This window comes from Aulonocara stuartgranti (assembly GCF_965226115.1).
Source record: "Aulonocara stuartgranti genome assembly, chromosome: 14".
Taxonomy (NCBI): domain Eukaryota; kingdom Metazoa; phylum Chordata; class Actinopteri; order Cichliformes; family Cichlidae; genus Aulonocara; species Aulonocara stuartgranti.
In genome coordinates this window covers 15,616,736-15,624,255 of record NC_138950.1, presented here as the reverse complement: position 1 = coordinate 15,624,255, position 7,520 = coordinate 15,616,736, and the positions used below count along the sequence as shown (strand labels likewise).

Sequence of the window (7,520 nt, the reverse complement as noted above, 5' to 3'; positions counted from 1 at the left end):
CAGGAAACAAGAAACCACTAAACAAAGACGCAGACAGAATATAACACATGCAACTCAAACAATACATGAAACAACAAATCCTTAAACACGGATAAACAGAAACATGGAACTCTAATAATAATCATCATCATAGTATCAGAGAAACAAAACAATCATTCAAAAATAAACCAAAACATAAGAACTCAAAATGCTGGGTCGAACCTGACCCAGAACCCTGACACTTTTTCTATCCAGCAGATAATGCCACATATTTAATTTGGAAGATTTTTATATTAGATGCCCATCCTGATACAAGCCCAAATGGACTTCACAAGTTAGGCAAATTTGCAATCCAAATTGTGCAAAGTTAACACACTGGTGATAACTTAATGTTAACACCAGTTTTGTTTAGTTTTTTGCATTAGCTGGATGATTCTAAATTGTTGTCCGCAGGGTACCCAGTAATCTCCAAGGAAATATAAAATGTCGAAATGAAAAATGTAGCTAACGAGGAAATGTCAAAAACTGCAGATCCTCCAGTGGCCTCCATTAGATCAGAAATCTCCACAGACTTCCACGTTAAACTGCCCAACTTTACAGTATTAAATAATATTTAATTATTATTATAGATACTTAATTACTCATCCATCTCTAAACTGAATTTAGGGATTTCATCAATTTGATTGACAGATGTCCCAACCCAGGCAGCTGAAGCCAGTTAGTTCCTGGCTAGGGCTGCTCAGCTAGCCAATCACTGACCTGGCCCTACCTACCATGTTTAATGGAATCGTGTGACAAAGTGGTGCAACCCATCTAGAAAGTTAGCGCTTCAACGTCATTCAGTGTGGGTGAGTGACATTTTTTAATAGTAGTGATGGCCAAATGAAGCTTTCCGAAGCACTGAAGCTTGTATTGAAAAACGGTTCATTACTCGAAGCTTTTCAACACAGTCCTCTCCGGTGACATCTGGTGGTGAAAATTTTGAAGAGCAGCTTGAATCTGCAAAATAAAACGGACTGCTCAATTATCACTGCTCACTCAAGAGTGGAGTTCTCTCTGATATTGGGCCACCGTTCCGTTGCTTTGAACATGTAATTGGTTTTGTTTTCTCGATTGGGGGGCTGAAAAAAATGTAATGCGTATTTGCGTAATACATTTTGATCAATAAACTTTCCCTATTTAAACATGCACTATGGTGGCCTTTCTTTGCTCATAACTCCTTGATGTTGGTAAATACAATAAGTGAGCAATATATATAATATACATATGAGAATGCACAGCACATTATGGAGTATGCCCCTGCTGTGAAGTCCTGCCTCCATCTACTTGTCGTTTAATCACTGGACAGCTGGACAGGTTCATACAAAATATTAGATTAGGCCAATTGTCCTATACATATTTTTGACCTAGGGGTGGGATTGATTGTGAACTGGAAAGGGAAAATGCTTAGGAAGCTGAGTACGGCTGCATCGTCACTGATTTGTAGAATCATTTTGATTCGATACAGGATCCGATTCAATTTGATTGGAATCTGGAAAGTTTTGCCTCAGTCAGAAATATTACAAGTCTGATCATTTAACAGTATATATCCATAATTTCGTATCTATTAAAAGAAAGCTGACACATGTGAGACTTAATTAAAGATGTAAACAGAGAGTTATGAAACCTGCAGCTGCAGAAGCCAGCGAAGAAAAAAGAGGCAAACACAGCGCGGACCCGCCGACGCACCAAAATCTGACTCTGACGCGTCGGGTCCGCGCTCTGTGTTCACGTTTGTATGCAGAATCCGTAAACCTGCTCCCAGTTACTGTTTTAGCTGCATGGTGTTTGACGACATGTTGTGAGGTTTAACCTGAGATGCTGGCGTTTCAGGCATAATAACGTTAATTTACAAATCGACACGGGATTTTAATGAATCAATATCACTTTATTCTATTTAGCATGGATTGTAATCAGAAAAGCGATAATCAAAACCCACCCCTAATCAAGAACTTGCAAAGTAAAAACATGCTCTATGTAAGGTAGCCCTTTTGTTATTTACATTTAACAAGAGGATTAGTGTTACTGTGCGCTGGCTGAGTCTGTTTCTTTTCTTAGAAATAGTTTCTCCTGCCCTGGAGAAAATCCACTTGCATGGAACAGAAGAGGCTGTGGAGTGCAGGAACTACACTGCAAGTTGGTAGATATGCAGGTATTCCTGGGTCCTGCAGACTATCACCTAAAAACAATAAACAAAATGATTTTCTAAACTGTGTAGCAATGTAATGTACGTATAGTGTCAAATACATTTTTGTAGTCTTCATTAGCTTTAATTCACATGGAAGTGTTCCTAAAGTCATATGCTGTAATGATATTTACATTATGAAAACATGATTTTGGACATTTCAAGTTTTTCACTTCGGCAGATAAAATGAATTGAGCAAAATCAACTCAAAATATTCCCACACGCCAGAACGTCCTCTCTTCCTCGCTGGCTCCATATCTGTCAGTGGAATGATCACCTCGTCGCTATCTGTCACCATCAACACACTCCACGAATCCCGTGGATGATTCACTTCCTTATATCTGTTTGAATCAGGTACCGAAGCAGTTACGTGCGTAATGAAGCTTCGGACGTCACTGGTCACGTGACTTTTGCCAAACGAAGCAAGCCTCGACACAGTGCTTCTGAACCAGTGTGTTGTTTTTTTCGACACACGCTCCGGAGCGTCAGCTTCAAGCGGGCCATTACTATTTAATAGGCTTTTACTTAGTACTAATTAGCAAATATGTTTGTCTGTGCCATTGGTTTTCTGGAAACACCTTGCTAACCAAGCTCACTGGCGTTAGCTAATAACTTTGACATTTTATCCAAAGGAGGTGGCTTCTGGCTTAAAAAGAGTAACTAAAACGAACTTGTAGCCAAACCACCAATGTTAAGCCTTTGGGGGATATCACGGTGGCTACATTCATGATTTATATAAAGTCTGTGGGTGTATTATATTTGTGAATTATCTAAAGCAGTAGGCTACTTGCCACAGAGTCCCACCTCCCCACCCTGCAACAATACTGCACGCAGAAAAATTGCTTGCACAGATCAGGAGCAATTGATGAAGTTGTAGTTCCTGTACACATTAGTCTCTCTAATGTGTACAGGAATACTCCCAAAGTATAGTGTAGACAGGTGCACGATGTTTACAGTGCAGATGTGCCATAAAAATCTAAACCAAAGTGGACAAAAATCTAAGAGCTGCAATAATTAAACAGTTTCACCACCTTCATTATGCATAAACCTAATCAATGGCTATTGCGCTTAAGGGGAGCTAAAGTGTTGTTAATGAATCGTTCCAATGAGCAGTGAGTTCTCTGCCTCTCTCTCACTCACTCCTGCTCTCTCTGTGTGTGTGGGGTTAGTGTTAATGTCTCTAATGAATAGATGTGGCAGCCAGAGTCTGTGGACACCTGCTACTACCATTAGTCCCAGAGAGCAGACTAATCATCCTGGCTTTCAAATCTGAGCAGGTGATTCAGTGTCCCTCAATTTCAAGGACCCTTCATTACACAGACCACCTGAGTGTTTAGCAATAATGCTTGTACTGATACGTGCTTCTTCTAGAGGCAAAAATGGAAAACCCATGGAAAAGCCCAGTGTATTTAATTTCGTTTTCTGCCCCTCAGAGAATTGCCTGCAGGAGCAGCTTGCAACTTAGTGGCATGTTCTCTGCATACTTAAAGAAAAAAGTAGAGTGGTGAGTTTGAGTTGGCAGCTCAGAGAAGCATGGTAACCCGTGAGTATATAGTTGTATATAGAATAAGAGCTTTACACTATAATTGTTGATTTAAACTTCTGTAGTGAATATGCAGTGGCAATAAAATGCTGAGAATTTTTCTCTCGTGGATTTAGAGCAAAAGTTTTTGCATCCCTCGTGTATTTTCACTCATTTGTATGTTGTCTCACATCCTTTCTGTTAGTTTTGAGAATTTGGTGCCGTCTGTGAGTTCTTATAGTGAGGCTGGGGTTATTATTCTGTCACTGATCCATTCAAAAGGTATATCAAAAAGTATTCAGGAATGCATAAGAGAAAATGATGATACTAAACAGGCCAATCACAATCATTATGGCCTACATAGAAGTTACATGTAATTACATTTCTACACCACAAATTTAACACCAAAGTATGGATCCTATGTAATGCTGGTAGTAATTTAGGTATCCATTATACTGTCAAATTTAACTGCATACCATTGTACATGTATCCTGTCTTCAGGTTTTGTCATAATTTCCCTACTCCATGTACCGCATAGTTAATAAAGATAAACATTAGTCACATGTGATTAATTACTCCAGGAGTCACTCTCATGGTCGAGCATTGCTAGCTCGGCCTAGGTCACACCAAGTTGTTAAAGCTAAATGACACAGGCACAAAAGGACTTAAATAATGATTTGATCATAAACATTTACATCTCATAAATCCTTAGTATACTAACGCTTTTAGTTTATGTTTCCCCCCTTGAGGGTTTCATCTGCATTCATAAGTGTAAAGTTTTGTTGCCAAAATCCAAGAACAGGTCTTATTATCATGCAGCTCAAACAAGGACCTGTAGAGTTAATAAATATAAAGTTTATATCATTAAACTAAAAATCTCTAAATTCAATCAATATAGTTATCTTGGCATGCTTAAATTCACTTTGACCTGTTGCCTCTGACCTCGACTTTACCCTGGATTTCTGCCTTTTGCTGCCAAACTCGCTGATTAAATTATTGTCAAAACAATTTCAGCAATCGATGCTCACTGATCCCAGTTCTTATCTGTTCCCAAAGACAGAGAACATAGTGGGGATGTTTCTGTTCTAAATGTTGTCTACTAAGTTTTTGGAACATGCAAAAATTAATTTGGGGTCAAATGGATTAGACGCAGAGTGGTTTGCTCCAAGACTGAGATATTGAGGGGCAGAGAGTGCGGTGGAAGATGCAAAATAAACGAAAAGCGAAGCTAGACGTTTAAAGACTGAGCGTTGGGGGTTACCAGCGTGATGGTTGCGCTGCAGGACTCAGCTGTGATATGCTGATTTATAGGGCCTGAAGGACAGCCACGACCTTCCACCCACTCTGTCTCCATGGGCAACGGTAGAGAGGAGACCTCGTCTCTTTTTCTTCCTCAGTCTCATTCCCTCTACTTCTCATTCTTTATACTGCTCCTTTGCTCGCCCTCTGTTTCTGCTCATTTTCTGTCTATCAGTCTACAGTTGTTGATAAATCTGTGCACTAAATAACTAACCAACTTCTAGAAAAGTGAATAGTGGAGGGAACCGTTAGTCTTTTTGTATGTCTGTCTGTATGCCTGCATGAACATGTGTAGCCACCCAGTCATTTAACTGGGCTATCCAGCTGTACTTCCCTTGTTTATAATGTGACTGAAATGTGTTATCAAAGGGCAGCAGGCCTCAGTGGACTGGCAGTAGCAATGAAGAAAAGGAAAGAGACCGCAAACAGGAAGCCTGCTTCCAGTAACCATTACATCAACCCGCATGCTCAGAACACAGACACACACACAGCGAGGCAGACACTCATTTCCACAACTCTTTCTTAACGTAAGAAGGCAGAAGCAACAGTTAGTGGTCACATGACCACAAGAGTCTTTCCTCATTTCAGCGTCAGCTGGCTCCAAGCAGATGTGAAATCGAGGCATGTAGGGAGATTTCAGCATGTGAAGTATTTTCTTGTTTGACTCTTTATCAGTATTTTATCAGAATATTCAGTCCGAACTACAACAGCAAAGGGGGGGGGAGCTGTTGCCATGGCAACCAAAGCCGCGGCAATCGTCATCACGAGGCTTCTTCTGCATTGTGTGTGTGTGTGTTTGCGTGTGTGTGTATGGACACAGCGTGTGTGAGTTCACCCTCCTCTCTTCAGGCAGGAGGCGAGGACATCCCCCTCTAACACTGTGCCAGAGAGGAAGAGAGAGAGCGAGCGAGAGCAGAGAGAGAGCCTGACTGAAACCCCATAATGCACCGCACGCTGCAGGGCTGAAGTCGTGCAGATTCATCAGTTCCTGTTCGAGGGGTTGTCTGTGAGCGCACACGCACTCATACACCCAGACCGAAGCAAGAAAATACACGGACGTCCAGGCAGGTAAGACAGCTTTGCTCTGACCGCACAGATAGCGCCGAGTTTTTCGAGATCGTCTGTTTCTCTGTTCGCCCCTGCCAAGTGAGAAGAGAAGAGTGGCTCTATACAGATGCCAGGGTGTGATTAATATTTGACATGTTATGATCCCGACAACTTCTTTGCCTGTTGCTTGTGACTGCTGCTAAATTCTGTCTCAAAAAAACCTGAAACTTGGATTATTCAAGAGGAAGAGTATATTAAATAGAGCGGAATCAAAATAGTTGATATGCCTGTGATATATTCATGTCAGTTTTTGGTTGTTACTTGGCTTGGTATTTGCATGCTTTTTTCCTTTGATCTAGCAGGTTTGTTTAACTGTAGCCAGTTTCAATACACTGGATGCGATTTTTGTGCGCGCTTCTGTTCAGATAGTGCTGGTTAACATGATGAAACTTTCAGGAAATTACAAATTGTAAAGCACTGTCATTCTGGACAGTTAAATTCATCAGAAACAGCGTAACATGTTCATTTTATACTAAAACATATCTTTTTATTGGACAAAAAATATATTTATCTATAAAAAAGACAACAATTATACAACGTTGTAAAACGTATACGTTTTTAAGGTAGTCTACTATACATGCCCTAAATGACACTGGTGTAAGCTGACAGGTAAAAGGGTAGCTTTTGTATTCATTTTGCGGTTTAACTGTCACAGAGGCTTGTGACCGTATCTCTTGCGCCAGAGACTGAGGCAACCTGAAAAGCGCAATTGCATCAGCTTAGCGCACACACTCTTAAACTTTATTACCTCCAGACTCAACTGGGAAGTCTCCCCTCTGGGACTCAAGTGTAAAATCATGTTTCAACAATGTTAAGTAGAAAGACAAAAAAACCCCAAATCAGTCAGTAAAACTGGTTATTTTGGATTAAATCATAAGTTCAGAAAGACTTTTGAATGTGTTTTCTGAAGAAATACAAATTCTGTGTTTAAATGAAATATGGCTGAAAGTAGTTTTATTTATAGTGCTCTTTATCACAAAAGAGCCCTCAAAGGAGCTATGACACGAGGAACTATATTTGTGTATCTTGCACCTTTTGGAAACAATTATGTAGGTATGGGATCTGTTTTTGCTCAACATTAACAGGCTATGCAAAGAGATTTTGCAAATAAAATTTAAAAAAAGGAAAAAGAACAGAAAAAAAGAAACTACAATGCAGATCGCACAAAAATGTCTTGTGAATATTCAGCTTGTCTCCATTTAGCACTGGCCAAAAACCAGTCTCTTTGCTGTGCCACTGCAAAAAATCCACCTGTCACATTCAAAATGGAGTTGATTCTCTTTTTCATAATGGTTGCTTTCATTAATTGTCTCCCTCCATGTTATCTGTTGCTGACTGTATCCTCTTTACCTCTTAATCTTCTCTGTAGCTGTGTTGGTGCTTAAAGAT

At 40.1% G+C, this 7,520-nt stretch overlaps 1 protein-coding gene across 11 annotated transcripts in view; it reads left to right on the top strand.

Annotated features, from left to right (window-relative positions):
* The first annotated feature begins 566 nt into the window (after positions 1-566).
* Positions 567-7,520, top strand: part of LOC309688151 (muscleblind-like protein 1) — a 73,889-nt gene continuing 66,935 nt past the window's right edge. For 2 of the 11 annotated variants that reach the window (XM_082503625.1, XM_082503632.1), the window contains exons 1-2: positions 652-827; positions 5,874-6,092. The gene's annotated coding sequence lies outside the window, so the exon portion shown is untranslated. Of the gene's footprint in view, positions 828-5,844; positions 6,093-7,520 lie in introns of those variants that run through there. The other 9 variants (XM_082503635.1, XM_082503627.1, XM_082503631.1 and 6 more) reach the window with 9 other exon arrangements.